We start from the raw sequence: 20,247 nt of genomic DNA, 5'->3' as shown, positions 1-20,247 counted from the left end.
CTTGGTGTTTACTGTGTAAGCTTTCCCTCCTCCTGGGGCACTTCCTCTTACTTTTCTCTCACATCCACTTTCTGTTCCTCTGTTCTTCTCCCCTAACACCTCATATATGATTTCATTCACCGAGTACTTAATGAAAAGCTACTACGATGGGAAATACTCTACCATGCTCAAGAGATATTGGTGAACAAAATTTCCTGCCTTCCATGGAATTCTCACATTAAAAGACAAAAGAGAGAGAGAAAATAATGAATTAATTCTTACTTAACTCTAGGAAATGATTTACACTTTTCCTGACTCACTGACATCCCTAAAATCAAGGATCTGAGCTCTCTCCCCTCAGTACTAATTTATGAACTAGCATAGTAATTACAACAGTTGGGTAGTAGTCTCCAATTTTCTGTCTAATTTGGGGAAGTTTTGTAATTGAGACACTGTGTTGTCAAACATGCCCAATTCCAGTGAGCAAATACTTTTTTTTCCTCAATCAAAGCCCTTGGCTCTTATAAGCCCACGGTGAAAAAAAACCATTCTCCCTTTGTTTCTAAATCACAAAACGGGAACAAAATTCTGCTATCAAGAAGTAGTTCTGAGAATATGATGAGATTCGGCAGGCAGGGCCGTTCATTCCGGGCATTGGTGAAGCTTTATGACTTATTATTCAAATGACTCCAGTTATTCTAACTGCATACCTATTAAGTTATTGATACTTAGTACCCACACAACAGCTAGGTCTTCGAAGTTACTTCTAATAAAAATCTGTTAACTTACTGGAAGACTCATAAAATGTTTCCCTTTAATAGATGTGTTCCTATTTTCCAACAAAGACAACGTATTCTTTAGCTTACACACATTGATTTTGTCCTCAGCCTGTGACTGTGAATAGAGAGGTCACAGGGTATGAATGAGTGGGCATCTCGCTGGACACAGCCTCTGGGATGGCCTTGCTCTCGCACAGCCTCTGCTTGCTTTGCTCCTGGCTCTTTAGTTTATGGACACTGGGGAAAAAGGAGAAGTGAAAGCAGAGATAAAAGGCAAAGTGATGGAGTTTAATGCTCAGTTCTTTTGTGGATCAGTTTAGGGTTTCTTTATTCACATTCAACTCGTCTGCTATTGCCGTAGATCCAAGATCTGACTTTACTGTGACTGTAGCATAGACAACGGCAAATTACAAGGCGGCAATATTTTAGACTGAGGCTACTTTTGCGACTTGATATATACTAAATAAATAAATACTATCTTTATACCTTAAGACAGTACCACGGAAACACACCATACTTTTAGGTACCCTTGAGTAACATGTTTAAACGTTAGAAATTATGTAAACGAAGGATGGTAGCGTTTTCTTTTGTCACTTGATAGTTATTTTTAAAATAGCCGCAACCAATCATGCACTGGAGCTAATAATTCTGTACTTCAGGGTAGGTACTGCTCAAGTGTTGAACACATAGTGCAATGTTTCAAGTCTGAGAAATGTAGGGTAGAGTCTGCAAATGGAATAACAAGGGAAGGGGACAGCAAATCAAATGAATAAACATTGCATGTGATTTTGAAGTTTTTAAGAGTATATACAAATTCTAAGATTGAACAGACATGCTTTTGAACTATTTTGCAACCAAGAAATGTCTTTAGGATTAAAAGAAAAAGATTAAAAGAGGGAGAAGGTGAGTGGCAGAGATACAAGAAGAGGAGGCAGGAGAGGAAGAATTATAAGCTTACAAATGAGCAAGGGGGGTTGGGGATTTAGCTCAGTGGTAGAGCGCTTGCCTAGCAAGTGCAAGGCCCTGGGTTCCGTCCCCAGCTCCGGAAAAAAAGAAAAGAAAAAAAAAAAAGAAAACAAATGAGCAAGGATTGTGTTTCTATCACTGATACCCAAATGCTCTCATACTCCTACCCAAGACACACACACACACACACACACACACACACACACACACACACATAAAAACAATGGTATACATGTCGAGAATGTGAGCCAATTGTCAGCTTTGGATTACTTCTTATCGTTGTACAATCTGTCTGTTTTCGTAAAAGAGGAGAAAGGAAAAGAAAAACACTTTACAGCTACTGTTTTTCCCTCTTTTTGTAAAACCATAGACACTCCCACGCAGCACAGGCTCAATTCCAGCCAAACTGTGTGTATGTGTGTGTGTGATTTTAAATAGAAAAAAAAAATCATGTCTTCCATTTCTGTTAGCAAAGTCACCTCACCCTGCTAGAGCTAAACATGTAATAATACTTTATTGTCATGAGCAGGAATCGGCTTTGCTAATTAAATGCAGCTGTCAGTAATTACTCCTTGTCAGTATAATCTATTTTCGGTTGCTCTATTTTAAATGATAAAAGAGGGTCTAATATTGAGAGGGTGGGAGAGGCAAGGTGACTGCTTACTTCCTCAGATTAGGCACTGTTTTACAAACGACAAGTGAATCGCTCTTTTACATCAATGCCACGTTAACTGGACTATTTTGTGTGGTTCTTAGCGCACGCCGTGAGAAAAAGTTACAATTAAATTGTCTTTATTTTAAAATTTGAAATCTCGATGCCATCTCTGCTTTGTGCAACACCAATAGATCTTAGCATTTTCTCGACACGACCAGGACGTTCTCCTGACACAGCCAGAAGGTACAGCAGGTGAGAGTTGGCAAATTCCTGAGAAAAACAGAAAGAGAAGTCTCTGAAATCTCCACCAGTCCGCATGCGCCTTCTCATTGCTGTCAAACTGGGTGAGAAGAAGAAAGAATCCATTTTGAAGCACAGTAATAACTTTTCTTCGTGTACTTTTTCATTGAGATCCAGTCAGTTTCTCTGGGGAATGGTGGAGTTAGAAAAAGGACTGAAGGAGCTGAAGGGGTTTGTAACCCCTTAGGAAGAACAATATCAACCAACCAGACCCCCCCCCCCCCAGAGCTCCAGGGACTAAACCAGCAATGAAAGAGTACACATGGAGGTAGCCATGGCCCTCCCTGCATTTGTAGCAGAGGATGGCATTGTCTGGCATCAGTAGGAGGAGAAGCCCTTGGTCCTGTGAAGGCTTGTTTCCCCAGTGTTGGGGAATGCCAGGGTGTTGAGGTGGGAGTCGGAGCATCTTTATAGAAGAAGGGGGAGGGGGATGTGTGAGGGGGGAAGGGGATAACATTTGAAATGTAAACACATAACATATCCAATAAAATTAAATAAAAAAAAATCCTTAAAAAAAGAATTAGACCGGTTTAAGCCTGCCGGTGAGTTTGAAAAAAAAATACTTTCATGATCTTTGTATTTACACAATACAATAGAGCTGCATCTGCAATACTAAAACAAGGTCAGGACAAAGTTAATGCCTCCTGACTCACTGCATGAGACAGGTACTGGAGCAGCCACAGATGCTCGCATCCTGTCCAAGGTAAAAGGGAAGCGTACCCCTGACATGGCAGATGAATGTGGCGGGAATGGAGAGTGGAAGCTGGAGTCCCAAGGAGTGCTGTGACAGACTGGAAGAAGGATCAAGAAGAAAAATAAGCTCATCAGCATGTACAGTATGAGGGGAGCTTGGTGTGCAGGTAGATGCAGTCTACCTGGGATGAGAGACTTCTGACATCCTTAGAGGGCCTTGGGTGCATCATCTTTCTCCATCTACTGGTTCTTATGCACCACTGCATTAGGATCCCATGATGCTCGTTATTAATTATCTTGTCTAGTTCCCCATAAAGCTGGCAGCTTACTCTTCTGAGTGTACTATGTTTCTAAAATGTATTTGGCATATAAAATGTATTCATGTAAGTATATATATGTATATACATATATATATGTATATATGTAAGTGTATATATGTATATATTTTCATGCTAGTCAAAGAAAAGTTTTTTGGGGGGCAAAACAATGAAAAGTAAAATAAAACTATATAAATGCATGTTAGGATATATAGACAAAAGACTAGCTTGCATAGTATCCACAGTCCATTGGGAATGACATACATGCCTCGTTTTTCCATATACTCTCACTTTATCTACCGAGAAAATGTAAGCTCTTCCTAAATATTCTTATTTTTTTTTAAAAAAAAGGAACAATAATAATAATTGAAAGAATGGAAGAGACATTGAAGGCCTTACAAAATGGGGGGGGGGTGGTACGTAAAGAGAAAAATCCAAGGGGTGGGGGTGAAGAATAGGTGGGGCCTCTAATAGTTTCTGTTTTAATTTTAATAGGTTCTCTTCCCTGCCCCACTGAGTCCACAGAGAGACTGGTGTCCACTGACCTCCGTCTTCTGAATCAGCTGATTGTGGTCCTAGAATATTGTGGATGCTCAGTGGTCAGCTGCTGAGTTTTGGGTTGTAGCCATAGTACCGATTTATGTGGTAAGCACTTGAGCAAGATTTTAGGCGCCAGAGCCAAAGGCACACCTTTGAACCTTTGCATTGCTGAACATGCATTTTCTTCCTCATTTGAACCTTTGCGGGTCCCACTGGTTCCACAGTCACAGAGATTCTCATGTAACTTTGCCTCATTTTCCTACTCCAAGATAGCCTGGTCCAATGTTGGAACCCATGATCTTCCCTCCCCTGCCTCTCCCAAAGCATTGAAAAATAATTTTTTCAAGCTTGCTGCATCATTTCATGAGGCCCTGGCATGGAGACTGTATTGGGGACAGTCCCAGAGTATCCATCTGCCCAACCAGGACAGACTCCTAGAACTGGTCTCTCTGTACAGAAGACTGCTAGATGTATATGTTTATGTAATATGACCTTAGTCACTTTAGAGACTTTATGGCATTTTTTTCACCACATAATTCCAGTTTCAAACATCTTCAAGTTGATTGTCTACTTATAACACACAAAAGTCTTTTGTTCAACTTTCCGAGATTTCAATACTTTGAAACACTTTAATTGCCACATATTAATCATACATACTAGGTTCTACTATGACATCTTTATGTGTACACAGACACACACGCATACACATACACTCAAATGTATCTAACTCTGGTTAAGCAACTTTTTAAGATCTGGTTGAGTGGCCAGCAAGATGGCTCAGCAGGAAAGGCACTTGCTGCCAAGGTTAATGACCTGCATTCAATCTCCAAGATGCCCAAGGTAAAAGGAGACAACCGAGTTTTACGAATTGTCCTCTGGCCTCCACATGCATGGAGTGCATAGACAATAAATATAAATATAAATATAAAGTCATTTAAAATTAAAATACTGTTAAAACTTCACAACGGGAATTTCAGAGTAAAAATTTGAAGGCTGGTAAGATTTGCTTAGTTTTTCCCATTGGATTACTCTCAGCTGAAAGATATAAAATGAGATTCTTCTATCTCCTTAGTTAATGACATTTGTTCATGGTCTTTGTAATTTACAAAGAAAGTAAGAAAATATCCAGCAATGTACTTAACTGTGGGTTCTTGCTTCTGATTTCAGAAAGGATAGACCGACTATGTCAACTAAATGTTTATTCAGGTACTAGGTTTCTTATCTGAAGTGCTTGGATTTCAGATATCTTCCAATTGCGGATTATTATTTATTTATGTATTTGTTTATGTTGGGGATGGCAGCAAGTGTAAGCAGGAAATGCATTCATGTTTCCCATGCACCCTGCTCTCTCCTTTCACCTTTATACACTGTCTTAGTGCATCTGAGTTTTAACTGATTTGTAATGTTAGGTCGCAGTTGGAATTCTGTGTCTGTGACATCATATCATCACTTAAAAAGTTGTACATTTTGAAATACTATAATTTCTGGATTTTTACACAGAGCTTTCCCAGTATTTACTTTATATACCATAGCAAATACGTCAATATTTTTAGAGTACCGTCAAGTATACTTGAGATAATTTTGAAGATTATATTTTGTGTTATGTATTGTTGAAGAGAATATTTTATTTCATTTATATTTGGGGTTACTTATCAGGGAATGGCCGCATGCAGCTTGTTGACCAACAAGCTGCTATGTCTTTCTTAGTTGATAAACATGTGTAATGGAATTATTATACGCCATTCACTTATCTTTTGGTCTTACTGCATTTTCTATTTTGTTTGGGGTAAAATAATTTCATTTCATATTTATCTCAAATCTTCATGAATAAGATTCTTCAGAATTTTTAATGACATTAAGTATGTAATAACTACCTAAATATGTCTCTTGCTTTATAAGGAAACAGCTTAAATATATATGATTACATTATATAGTTCAAAGACTTTTAATAGAAAAATGTCAGAAAGTGAGTTCATGAAACCACCTGAATCTTTCCTAATCTTAAAGGTATAAAATAAAAATAAAATAGTCCAATTTTCTATAGACCACTGTTAGAGAAACAGACTTCTAAATTTACTGTTAAAATTAGTAAGTAGCCAGGCATGGTGACACAAGCCTTTAATCCCAGCATTCAGACAGCAGAGGCCAGCAGATCTGAGTTGGAGGCCATTGTGCTCTGCATAGTGACTTCCAGGACAGCCAGGGCTACACAAAGAAGTCAAACCAACCAAAAATAGTACATAATCTTGATAGGTACATGCTTACCACAGACCTTTAAAATTACCTAAATAAATAAATAAGTAAACAAATAAATAGATTTATGGGGAGAGGCCAGAGGGATTTCTCACTCCCTTCCTTCCCTGCTTGATCTTCTCACACCACCTTCAGTTTTCATCTCCCCATCATTTAGTAAGTAAACGGATATTTGGTTCTTTCCCTATTGGTTTTATTATCAAGCCTCTAAGTTTCCTAAGAGCATTAAGTCCCTGTGACGTCAACGTGAAGAGTACTTCCCAGCATACACGAGTCATTTGGCAAAGGAGCACTGAAATCAATCGAAGAATTTGCCAAGTAAGAAAAGGGAAGAACAGGGGTTGGGGATTTAGCTCAGTGGTAGAGCGCTTGCCTAGCAAGCGCAAGGCCCTGGGTTCGGTCCCCAGCTCCGGAAAAAGAAAAAAAAAAAAAAAAAGGGAAGAACAATGTTAGGGAGAGGAAGGGATGACATGGTTATTTTTTTCAATAGTTTCCTTTATTCCAGATAGAGTGGATGCAGGTTTAAGGTCTCTTGATGGTAAAGTGGGTGCATATGAGTGCGTGGTAGGGAACGATGAAACAACCCTCAGAGTGTGATTAATACTGTAGCAGATGGTCAGAAATCTAGCCCATTCTGGCTTTGGAATGAGCTTCAGAGAAAGACACAGGTAGTAAAATTCAGAACAGTGGTGACAAAGACACAAAGTTAGAAGAGCAGTGGACATCTATATTTATGTGTACAAAGTCATGGACATACAGAAGGGACACAGCTGTTACTGCTCGGAAACAAACACACAATTGCTTTGACACATTCGAAGAGTGGCAGGAGATGACTCCCAAACCTTGGCATTGGAAAAGGAAGACTGAGTAAGTGTAAACTTAGCCTGGGATATGCAGGAATTAAGCAGTAAGGATGTGGGTGGGGGTGGATTGTGGTCGGGTTTACAGTTAGAAGCTTTGCAGAGCACTGAAGAGGAGGGAGACTCAAAGCTGATGGACAGGGTATCATGATTCAGGTGAGAGGGCTCAGTGGCCTGAACTAAAGCGGGAGCTGGTGTGAGGGGGTCAAATGCTCATGTCTCAGATACACACCAGTATCGGACAGGCAGAGCAATACCAAGATATGTCCACTTCCCACTATGGTCCTTGTAACTATTCTGTTTCTCACTGTTCTTGGATGTCTAGGTAGACAACATTGCCAACGCAGGAGAGCAAAAGAACAGAGTACTTGAGAAGAAGTAACATTAAGAATGTAATTGTTCATAAAGTTTCTCAAGCCTTTCCTTGGTGTACAGAATTGGGAGTCCATTATTTTAAAGAATTTCAAATCTTTAAAACTAGATGCTGCCATAGCAACCCCTGAGTGTCTCTATTCATCCATTTCAAAAGCTATAGGGGTACAATACTAAGATAAATATCTAATTATGAAATTCTACCACCCAAAAAAAACAGGAATGCACACACACACACACACACACACACACACACACACACACACACATATATATATATATATATATATATATATATATATATATATATATAATAACTAAAATTTTTGGTATACCTGGCATTGCTATCAAGGTAATGGGGAATAGCATGCTCCATTTTCATGAGTCAGATATTAATGAAGATGTTTGATTGAAAGAGAGCACATGGGTGAAAGACCACAAGCCAGCCAAGCTCAGCTCTAGAGGAGCATAACCCATGATCAGAAAAGGAAAAGTCAAAGCCTTGCTGGGCACCTCTTGAGAGAAAGGCTGAGCACACACTAGCCTGTCCATCATAGAGGCCTGTCACTCACAAAGGCCTGTCATTCATAAAGGACTGACACTCAGAAGCCTGTCACTAACAGAGGACTGGCACTCACAGAAGCCTGTCGTTAACAGAGCTTGCCACATATGGAGGCCTGTCACTCATAAAAACTTGTCACTCACAAAGGCCTGTCAGTCACAGTGGCTGTCAATCACAGAGGTCTGTCACTCACAGAAGCCTGTCATTCACAGAGGCTTACACCTATGGAGGCCTGTCACTCACAAAGGACTGGCACTCACTGAGGTCTGTCACTCATAAAAACTTGTCACTCACAGAGGCCTGTCACTTACAGAGGTCTATCACTCATAGAAGCTAGTCACTCACAGAGGCTTGCCACTTATGGAGGACTGTCACTCAGGAAAACATGTCACTTACAGAGGCCTATTACTCATAGAGACCTGTCACTCTCAAAGGCCTGTCACTCACAGAGGCCTGTCACTCACAGAGGCCTGTCTCTCACAGAGGCCTGTCACTCACAGAGGCCTGTCACTCACAGAGGCCTGTCTCTCACAAAGGCCTGTCTCTCACAAAGGCCTGTCACTCACAGAGGCCTGTCACTCACAGAGGCCTGTCTCTCACAAAGGCCTGTCACTCACAGAGGCCTATCACTCACAGAGACCTGTCACTCACAGAGGCCTGTCACAGAGACCTGTCACTCACAGAGGATTGTCACTCACACAGGGTTGTTACTTCATTCTTGAGTAGAAGACTCCTTCTGGTGCCTTCTTGTTCTGTTTTGTTTCCTTTAGCTCAAAAACAGATGCAGTTAGTAATCTGAGATCTTGGCAGCTGTCTGGTCAGGTGAGAAAATCCTACTTCCTACTTACAGGCAGGGACAGTTTCTACTACTGTATCCAATGCAGTTTGAGTCAGCAGGGTACTGATGAACCCGTTAGAACCTACTTAAAAATAGATATAGAAGTTTGCCAAAACGAATGTGGTTTAATTCATTGCTTATGTAGCTACTATACACACATGCTAAACCAGTATGAGATGACGAACTAAAAGATGACTTGTTTGTTTTGTTTTGTTTTTTTTAAAGGGGAAGCTGTGTGGTACGAGGAAATGAAGAGGAGTAGAGGTAAACTTTGGAAATATTAAATGTGAGGTAGGATCATTTATTAATCCATTAAATGAAAATTACATAGAAGGGCATGGATATCTAAACGTTCTGAGCTTAAAGTGGGAATGGCAGAGTGAGTTTCTAAGTTAAGGAGTTACCTAGAAAGGAAAATTAGGAATTAAATTAAACTTTTAAAAGAAGTTAGCTCTTTAATGACCACAGTCAACATAAAGCTTTTCTCTTTATAAAATGAATACTACCTACTGCGTAAATTAGAGTCCGAAGAACACCTGTGTATCTTACAACTTTTAGCTGATATTGAAAGTAAAGAGACAAACAATTATTTTGGTAGCTTTCATGGAAACTTGTTTTTTTCCCCTTACTGTGCCTGTGACAGAGGACATACTGAGGACATATATTGCAAATCTCTGTCAGAACAGGCACAGAAGGACTTTAAGCTGGGCATGTGGCATACTCCTGTACCCACAGCACTCAAGAGGTAAATACATGCAGACTGACCCACATCTGAGATCCCCTGGGACTTGCTTAGTAAGCTACAGTCCAGAAACTCTCGGCCTCCATAGTAAAACACCAAAGGAAGCCATACCAAAAGAAGAGAAAGCCCAAAGTGCTATAATAAGCACGTGAATTAGCTCTCCCATGAGGCTTTGAGCCTTCTCTTAAGTTCTATATCCCTTCCCCACTTTATGGTGGTTCTTAGGGTGGAAACCAGGGCCTTAGGCATTCTAGGTAAATGCTCAGTCATTGAATTGCACTTCTAGCTACTCACATTCTATGCTAAACATAGGCCTTTAAGTCCAGAAATCAAACTTACGTTTTGAAACCTCTTTCTTTGTGCTCTTCCCCCAGCATTAAGAGGATACACAGACTCTGTTCTTTACAGCCCGGAAGCCTATGATTCAGTCCTATGCCCATTGGGTATCACATGGTTGTTTCCTTAGATCATCCTGATGCTGTCACAGTGATAAAAAAGACAGTGATGCTGTCACTATGATCAAACACTGAGTCATACTTGCTACTCCGTGTATTTTGTATAAATTATTATGAGGAATTCTATAAATGATGTTTCACCACCACATAGCATTTAAAGTTAGTAAGAGTGAGAAATGATAAGCAACTTACTCCAAGGTGTCAGCAATAAGCAGTCCTGAAAGCAGAGTGGAGCTCACCCAGCCCTAAGCAATCCTGTACTTGTACTATGAGAAATGTTCACATTGAAGCACATTTGATTACTGTGAGTTTCTTTAGGGACTTGAGAGAGCTAACTATGGCAAAAAGCATCATGGTGACATTTTGTTTGCAAATAGTTCCCCAAACTATACTCAAATAGCATGATCACTACTATTTCTGATAGAGCATTGAGCTTCCTCATTAGCCCTTTAAGGATCCTGCTATTTAGTGTTAATTATGTCTTTTTATGTCCTTTTAAAAACAAAGGGCACAATTACAGGCACCCTTCCCTATTTCTCAATGCAAGCGTTTGGATCTATTTATTGGTAACACTCCTTACACTCTCTCGCTTTGTCTTACCATGCCATTTCACAAGGTTATCGTTCCATGTGGCTTCAGAGATGATGATTCACAGACGATGACTGAGAGCAACATGAAACGGAAATCGTCTCCTAGACAATGCATGCCATTATGATGATAAGATACACAATGTAATTCCGAAGATGTTTGCAAGGTTCTTGGTTTGGTTTTGCCTCTAGACGAACAACTTGTGGAGTAGCCTGCTTCAGTTCATGCAGCAAAGAATAACAGAATGTTTACTGTATGCAGATGAGGTTGATGAAGTTACACTACATCTCATGCCTTTTATAATACTCAGATTTCCTGGGCAAGCACCTTTTAGTAACACATAGCACTGACCTCCATGGCAAGAAGTTCACATTATAAGGATATTATGGGGCACATAAAACATTCCGTATCAGATCTTCTGTGCTGTTAAAACTGCCTAAGTATGGCATCAGTTCTTAAAGTTAGCTAATTTAATAGCAGCTAAGCCTGAGGAAATTACCCAGTCCATTAAAACCTACATCAAGGTACAGTACTGCATTCTAGTCTCTCCTAGGTTCAGCCTAGGCTACTATTTCATTACAATCTCTTCCCTGTAAATTCGTCAAGGATTTACTTGGTTAAAAACCATTGTAAATTTCAGAAGCCCGAACACATTTCACACTACAGTTATCTTGCCGTTCACTTGAGGCTTGGCTGTTTGCTGTCTAATGATACTGGCGAAGAAAGAGTTTGTTTGGTTTAAACTTACACATTACAAAGACTCCTGGAGGGTAGGAGCAGTAGGAACTCAAGGCAGGAACCCGGAAGCAGTAAGTGAGACAATGGAGGAAAGCTACTTACTGGCTTCTGAGAAACACCTGACCAGGATTGGCACCACCCATTATAGGCGGGGCCCTTAATCAAGATCATGAGCCACAGTCTGTTTACAGGCCAAATAGATGGAAACAAGTTTTCAATTGTGGTTCCCTTTACCTAGGTTATTCATTTTGTGTAACGTTAATAAAATTTATTTAAATAAAATGAGAAAAACAATCTTATTCAAAAGCAATGGAATAGCATTGGAGGCTGCCTGGGACCAAGTCTCTGCTTTGCCACTTGGTACTTATAGAGCTTTGACTGTCATTTAGTAAGATGAAGTCCCAAATTTCCTCATCTTCAAAATGGGCACAGTAGCACTATGTATTTTCCCTCTGCAAGAAGGCTCATGACAGAGAGGTTGTAGAAATAAGTGAGTTATTATTATTCATTAGAATATTTTATAAAGTGTTAGGCACACACTGTGCCTATTACACTTCTTAATCAAATTGCCCATGAAAGCTTATCAATCCAAACTTCTTATACCAAACTTCTGAAACTCTTGTATCACGCTAAAGATGAGGCTCACTTTATAAATCATAAATGTCACAAAAGATGGTCTTCCTAGCAGGCAAAGTTATTACAACATATAGCTGTACCCAAAGACCAATATAGAAATAAATGCTTCTCCTGTGTGTATTATATATACATAAACACACATATGAGCATGTGTTGTAGAAGTACATTTACATAATTTACATATAAAACTTGGTGAAAGCAACTGTTCAAACATTTAATACAGACATAGCTTTCTTTCATTTAACTTTTCAAAATAACGGAAAATAGCTCATTGTACAAAATTTTAATAAATAATAAGGCAGACAATGAAACTTGTGTATAAGATTTAGAAAGGTTATTTATCCTTACCTGTACACTAATTATGGGGAATTCTAAATGTAATTTTTTTTTAACAATTGATAAGTGTTAACTATCTTGAACTATGTTTGATCATTGACTTAAAATGCGGTCATTGATATTCTGCTTTAGTTGTATTTTACTTGTAGTACACGGCAATATCAAAGTTCTCAGAAACAAACAGATTATATAGAAAGGGAAACTTGCTAACAACTAATCATATTCCAGGAAAAAATATGACTTAGCATGCTTTAAAGGAATCATAGTAAGTTGCTAGAAAAATTTAAGAATCCTGCTGTTCTAAATAGCAGCATTCCAGCATTCCAGTCTATAATAAAAACTTAACAGGTCCTGGCTTTAACTCGCCTCTATATTGGGGACCGGATCTGAATAAATATGAACCTGTGAACAATTATCCCTTTTTCCTATTTTTCTGTCTCCACAGTACTCACTTTCTCTAAAACAGATTATAATCCACTACAAACAATAACTACTCAATTGCAATCTTCAAGCGTTATAATAAAATATTGCTCAGAAATGTAAAATTATGTACAAACAGCAAATGAAATACGTAAGTCCTCAAATAATTTGTTATACACTTTAGTGTTAAGCTCACAGTATATTCTTAAATATGCTACAGTCAATTGTAGTAAGCACTCTTGCTATTTCCATCAATAAACATAAAGAGTTATTTTATTTATGAATAAACGTCACTACCATAAAATAAATGCATCCTGCCAAGATATGCCCAAATAGTCAAAGAAAATTCTTCCCAACTAAAATCTCCAAAAGAAATTTCACTTTTTCTTTAAGAAAGAAGGTAAACAATCATTTTTGTTAACTCCCTCATTTGCATAGAATTGCATTATTAAGAGGTGTTACTGTTTCTAAGATTAGAAAAGTATAGGGATGAGGGAATGAGGAAGCAAAAGACTGTTCTATGAACTCAGTTTGCTTTCTTGAGGCAACAGGAAGATTTGCATTTATTCATAAGTGAACACTAATGATGTATTGAGATCTGGCACTACTCCATAGACGTATACAGAAAGACAGCGCTAGAAATGAGACCCAGTGCAGATTCATGACTTACTCCTAACAGCTCAGACACCTACTCTAAGAAAGCAATCAGGAAGTTAGAGACAACATCAGTTATCTGGAGTTGAGTCAGCTACGTGACACAGGTTAAAAACAATGACAGGATTAGGGTGGAAACAAAGACACTTTAACATCTCATGTGACTTTTGAGTCAACAGCTCTGTTGGTGGATCGCCTACTTGGAGGAAGATACTGCTTCCTCAAGAAAGCCACAGTTCCACAGTTCCATTTACACAGTGCAGGAGCAAACACTCCCTCAATCAATAATCCTTCCTTGTTTTAAATAACGGCCCAGCTCAGCTATGCTTATTGTGTGCGCTCATGTGCTCAAGAAATACTTTTTGAATGAGCGCAAATTCAGTGAGGAGGAAAGTTATTCATTCAAAAACATCTGTGCAGGCCTGCAAGATGGGAAGGAGAGCGAAGCCAGCATGTCATCCAAACATTGAGAGCCTAGAGAGCCTGCACAGACAAAGTGACTTCAAATGTTAAGCTCTGGTTTAGTCTAGAAATAAGGACCCAGCACCTGGTGTGACTAGTTAGTGCTCTGCCTAAAATTTCCCTCATAAGATATATCTATCTATCTATCTATCTATCTATCTATCTATCTATCTATCTATCTATCTATATATGTATTTGAGAATATTTTATATAAGTAATGATGCCTATCTCTATTTTATTGAGATCAGAACACGTTCAAATAACTTGCAGGAGATGTCAGAGCTGTTATGCTTATCCCAGTTAATCCACAGCAGTGAAGACAGTTACAAACAATAGTTTCCTTCCCATCATTGTCTCTTGTCTCATTGCCTTGTGTTCTATAGCAGTTCACCAGCAAATAACTTTATTTTCTCGCAGAAGCCAGTCTGAGGCTGACACGGTCAGAGCAAACAATACTAGTTGTGACCAAGAATAGCGGAAAAGGTAAGGACAGGTGCTTTCGTTTTTTCCTGCTAAGAACGTCACTAAGAATAAAGAGGGGGAAAAATCATGAGGAGGACAAACAGAGATAACTTTAAAATGTGCTATAATTAATAGCAATAAAACATGTTTAAACTAGTTATACTTGATACCCAAATTTGGTAATTGCTTTTTTGTTGTCTCCCACAGCTTCTTTGAAAAGTAGACAGAAATGTTTTGAATTGAACTGTAGCAGGAAAACACCCATCTAAAGCTCAGAAATATGTAGTGAACGTTGAACAACGTCATTTAGAAGCACTCACTTTTAAGACTGTCAACACATCAGTTTACATAGGGCCAGTGCAGAGAGGGAGAGGATGCCTGCCTGATCTTTTTGTTCCAACCTAAGACCCTGCATGGTATTTATCAGGCTCAGCTTACACCAATCAGAAGAGAGTCACAGGGCAATTAAATGTATCTGCGAAGTAATAATAATAGGATATAAAGCAATTTTACAAGCATTAAATGTCCCCTGAAGAGACTAGCATTTTCCATGGAATAACAGATAGAAACACAGGTGGAGGGCAGAAGAAAGAGGAAAGGAGAGGGAGGGAGGGAGGGAGGGAGGGAGGGAGGGAGGGAGGGAGGGAGAGAGAGAGAGAGAGAGAGAGAGAGAGAGAGAGAGAGAGAGAGAGAGAGAGAGAGCAGGAAGGGAGCAAAGCACCACCCAGAACCCAGAACATACATACTCCAGTAGTAGCTTTCTTTGGTCGATACACTAAAGGAGGGCTGCCTGAGACCTGCTCCCACCACGCTGGAATGACTCAGGAGTAGTAGCGCTAGAGGTTTGCCTGGTGTGCACCTGGAACCCTAGACACCCAAAGTCCTGCACACCAGGTGGGGGGGTGCGGGGGGTCCCTCCTCACTGGGCAGTATTCTAAATGCAGGAGGCAGGAGTTTACGCTGTAGTGGGTCACAGCGGCTGCAGACTTCTTAGAAATAATAATTTGATCACTCCCCCGATTGCACCCATCCCGTGTTGTGTGTGTGTGTGTGTGTGTGTGTGTGTGTGTGTGTGTGTGTGTGTGTTGTTTTGGGTGTGGGTGGGAAGGGTTGAGCAGACTGAGGCTTGAGGAAATGGGAATTGACACTAGGAGCGGTCTGGTCTTCTCCAGAGTAGGTACCCACTTCTGTAGTAATGGGAATACTTCTGCTCCGACCTGTCTACCCTATCTGCCTTTTGCTTGAGCCTCAGTGCAGCCCACTCCCCTTAAAGCCACCATATAACTTCAAATAACAGTACACGACCATCGCAGAAGTGGCCAAGCAGGAATCCCTAAACTCAGTGTGCGATCATCAGTGACCGCGAGTTCTGCATCTGATTTTGTGAGAACTCTGGATAGAGATCTCTGAGCAAGACAGACAGAGAAACAGAGGGCAGGCGGATAGACCCGCAGGATTGCAGGCAGACCTTTAAATTCGGTAAAGCAATTGCTCCGTTTCTCTTGTCCTATTAGTTTAACCCCTACCCCAGCAACGGGCTCAAAGTCTTCCCCGGGAGACGTCTAAGAAAGCCGCGCCCTACAAAGTGCATGGGGCAGAGGAATGACTCCTCTAGGTGACTCCCCTTATCACTTTCTTCTAAATCCAGAAGGTCCGAGCCTCTAGCCCCCTACCCTCTCTCCTGCGCGAGGCGAGCAGCGCGCGGTGCTCACTCACCGTTGTCCCTAATGGTGACAGCCTGGGCTCGGAAAGCCTAGACCAGTCGCGCCGGGTCACCGAGTGGTTCCCGCGATCGCAGTGGCAGTTGTCCAGTAGTTTGGGATGCTCGGCTAGGAGCGAGCCGGCGGGCAGAGCAAACAAGCAGCACAGTAGCCCGGCTTCCACTCTGGGGCGGCGACAGCGGCGGCTGCGGTGTCCGGGGCGGAGAGCGGCAAGCGGACGTGGGGAAGAGAAGTAGTGGAGTTTAGGGAGCGTTTCGCGCACTTCCCTAGGAGGCTGGAGCCAGGTGCGGCAGGGCGCGCTCCCGCGGCGCGGGCACGTCTGGGGCAGCCGCTGGAGCCGGAGTCAGCGCTGCAAAGGGGACCGCAGGAGCTCTGCGGGAGGAGGCTCGCATTCTCCTCTCCCGCGGCGGGCACCGGCGCCGACCCGGACCCGGCACGCGAGGGGCAGAGCCTCTGGCGTCCGCGGTTATAGTGTCAGGAAGCTCGGTCCTTTGAGATGCCTTCAAAAGAGCAACAGTCAGCGCGGCAGAGATCTTCCCTCCGGGCGTCCTCCCGCGACCCGTGCCAAGCTGTGCGGACCGCGGACTCCCCGCCGCTCGCGCTGTCACGGCCGCCGCCCGGTCCCCGGCGCGCTTGAGCCGGCTGCAGCCTCCCGGAGACGTGCCCAGCGGGATGTGCGCGCGCGTGTGTGTCTAAGAGGATCTCTTCCCCTCCATCACTTCGGCTCGCGGGAGGGACCAGGTCCCCGGCGGCCAGCTGCAGAGTGGCTGCCAGTCCACACCCTCCCGGCTCTCATCCCACCCACCCCGCCCCTTCTCCTCGCGCTTCCCTCCTCCCTCTGCTCCTCCTCCCGTGGCCCCTCCTGCGCTCCTAAAGGCACCAGAGGGACCTAGAGGAAAGGGGTGGGGTGGCGGGGAAGGGTGGGGAAGGGAGCGCAGGTGTCTTTGAAGCGGAGGTGGGAATAGGCATTATAGCTCCTATAGGCAGGGGCAAGGCCCGGCCTTAAGGGTCGAAGCAGGAGGAGGAGGAGATACTGGGAGGTGGAGGACAGGCGGCTGGGCCACATCGTGTCCCACCCAGGAGCGGAAAGCTTTGGCTAGCACGCTGTAGCTGCGAGGTGGGTGATCAGGGCACCTGAGCAATCTAAGATCCCAGCTTTGAGAACCTTGATGAGATTTCTGGGCTGGCAGGACATTGATCTGATACTTAGAGACCGAAGGAACCCAGTATCTGAGGAGATGAGACAGACTTCTCTGCTGTGGTGGTGAGGAGCTAGAGCTCGAGAGGGGTCGCATAGGTGTTCAGAGAGACTACACTGACTTCAGCATGCCAGGTGAGGGTGTAGCATACAGGAGGGGCTGGTGGCGTCTGTCAGCCCCGGAGCTCTGGGCTGTTGTATGCCTTCAAAGTCACAGGGGGCGATCACTGCCTAGTTGGGAAGAGGAGCTCTGAGCTCAGGCTTCTTGCTGGTCTGGAGTTCTAAAACCCAGAGGGACACTCACCTTTCCAATTTAGTCCCTCTGTCCTATCTTTTTGCCTCCAGCAAAATGGCAGGCTAGGGAACTGGGTCTGTTTGCTGGATTCAGCTTCTTTGTCGGGTGCAAAAGAGCCCACCTGGAAGCTTATTTGCGGGACTGACCTCCTAATTTCTAGTCTCAAAAAGCATCCCTGACTAACCACAGTTACAAGAAAATTGTTACTACCCCCTCTCACGGCGGTTGCCTGAACAATCAAAGACCGCTTCTCCTTCCAGTCCTTCTTTCCCTGGTTGTTTCTGGAGTCGTAGTCCGCTTCTTGAATACTTTTCCTTGCACAAATGTACACGTCCTTTAGGAAGAAGTCACAATATTATTATTGTTCAGTGCACTAGAGTAGAAAGAAATGTGCCGTACCAATCCTATCTTTAGGGCTATCACACTGTGTTAATTCTGTCTCTCTGGAAACCAAAGGTCGGCGACAATCCCTAAGACACCGTATTTCTGGATTCCCGTTCTGAAGCAGCCCCATTTCCTTTTGGGGACCCATCTCTACCATCGCCTCCAAAGGTCATGAGCTCAGATCTCAAACTACATTTTCAAGTTGTCAGTCAATAGCCTGAAAGAGCTGTTGAGTTCCATACGGGATAAGTTAAATTTCCATAAACTTATTGACCATCTACTCCGAGGGCCGCAGCCAGGTGTATACTGTGTAACTTAAGGAGCAGTAGGAGAGGTGGCTGCTTGCCAGCTCTGTGATCCACTAACCTCTTTAGCTCATCATTGGCAACAATAGCACCCAATCACATTCTTCTGTTTGAGAAACAAGGGATTTCTTTTCCATCTCAAAATCACAATGCCACATTATAGTCTAAAGGAAACCTCAAACAATAAAAGTAATAAGAAAGGAAGAAAAACGGTTTGCTTTTTTTTTTTTTCTGAACAAATGTTCCTATTTTGTTTTTCTTAAGGGGGAAAAGTGCTGATAAGCAGTAAAGTTCAGAAAGGCATAATAGATTTTAAAGAATGCATTATTCTGCCTATCAATCCCTTCAGTTAGCAAACTATCGTTTAAATGTTTACTTATGTCATCTATTTATTGATACACACATTTGGGGGGGGAGTTAAGGAGCAAGATTACGTGGAAAGAGGTTGGGTAAAATGTATCTATTTCATTACTCTTAGCGGTGATGTTTAACAGGAGAGAAATGCCAGAAGGCTGCGCATTCTTAAAAACTCACTTTCCCTCAGAGAACTTACCCTGGGTAGCTGATGAACTTGGAACTATGAAAGATTTAGCCTTTCTGTCAAAGGGTCACCCTTTGGACTAAAGCCTAGTAGATCCAACAGTCTGAACCGTGGTTCCAGTCAGTCTCTTTAGCTCACTTAGTGGTGGAGGACAAGGTTAAGGGACACAAAACTTACAGCTCACGCAAGCTAAACTCCACACAAACTGGCACATCAAGAAAATATTTTTAAAATTTAATTTTGAAAACAGCCACAGATTTGATGTTTTTTTTTTCAAAGCTTAATCACAAAAGCCAAATAAAGGCCATCAATGAAAACACTTGGTTAATTAGAATGTTCATCTGGTAATGAAATTTCCTCCTGAATCATCCTGCTCTTTTGACTAAAAAAAAAAAAAAAAAAAAAAAAAAAAAAAAACAGCCATGGGCAATATTCAGTTCACAACTCCTAATGAAGACTGCCCACCCCATGATTAGTAAATATTTATCATTTTTAGGAAAATGGGGAGGAGTAACTATTTTACCTTCCAAATTTGATTTTTCATTTCTTTAAATGAGCTGTAACCGGCACCTGGAATCAGTTGACTAAGCAGGTGTTCACTGGAAGAACCTTCTATGTGCGAGCCATGGAGCATTAAAACATGAACCAAAAATTGCTGAATTCCATGGAGGAGGCCTATAGCAACCTTGGGAGATGTACTGGTCCCACGTCATCTCTTAGAAAACTCACTCTGTACCTACTTTTTCATGCTGAATCTACTGGAATATTTTGTCTATGAAAGAGATTTTTTTTGTACTATGTTTTGCTGTGTGTGGTTGCTTGAAAAAAGATAATGGTCCACATAGGTTATATGTTTCAATGCTGCTTGTCAGTTAGTGGAACTGGGATGTTTGGGAAGGATTAGGAAGAGTGGCCTATTTGGGGTGGCTGTGACCTTGTTGGAGGAGGTATGTCAATGGGTTGGGTTTTGATGTTTCAAAAGTCTACATCAATCTCTGTTAGCTTTCTCTCTGCCTCTGGAGAGGAAGTTTTATCCATCGTCATGGCTGCTCTGGCAAGGGATGATCTTATAAAGATAAGATCTAGCCAGAATGCAGACATGCTCTGTATTATAGTATTACAGTAGAATCTGGCTGGAATACAGATATACCTTTAGTATATCCCTAACAATGAAAGTAAGGCTAGTTGTAGAAGGA

The 20,247-nt window shown here is 41.8% G+C and overlaps 1 protein-coding gene across 4 annotated transcripts in view; it reads right to left on the bottom strand.

The window, feature by feature from the left end:
- Hs3st5 (heparan sulfate-glucosamine 3-sulfotransferase 5) overlaps window positions 1–17,116 on the bottom strand; it is a 310,766-nt gene extending 293,650 nt beyond the window's left edge. For 2 of the 4 annotated variants that reach the window (XM_017601626.3, NM_001106392.1), the window contains exon 1: window positions 16,324–17,116. The gene's annotated coding sequence lies outside the window, so the exon portion shown is untranslated. The remainder of the gene's footprint in view (window positions 1–16,323) is intronic. The other 2 variants (XM_017601623.3, XM_017601625.3) reach the window with 1 other exon arrangement.
- Between the last annotated feature and the right edge of the window lie 3,131 nt (window positions 17,117–20,247).

Source organism: Rattus norvegicus, chromosome 20, assembly GCF_036323735.1.
Source record: "Rattus norvegicus strain BN/NHsdMcwi chromosome 20, GRCr8, whole genome shotgun sequence".
NCBI classification, from domain to species: Eukaryota; Metazoa; Chordata; class Mammalia; order Rodentia; family Muridae; genus Rattus; species Rattus norvegicus.
Note: the sequence above shows the minus strand (reverse complement) of the source record. Positions and strands in the feature narration are given on the sequence as shown.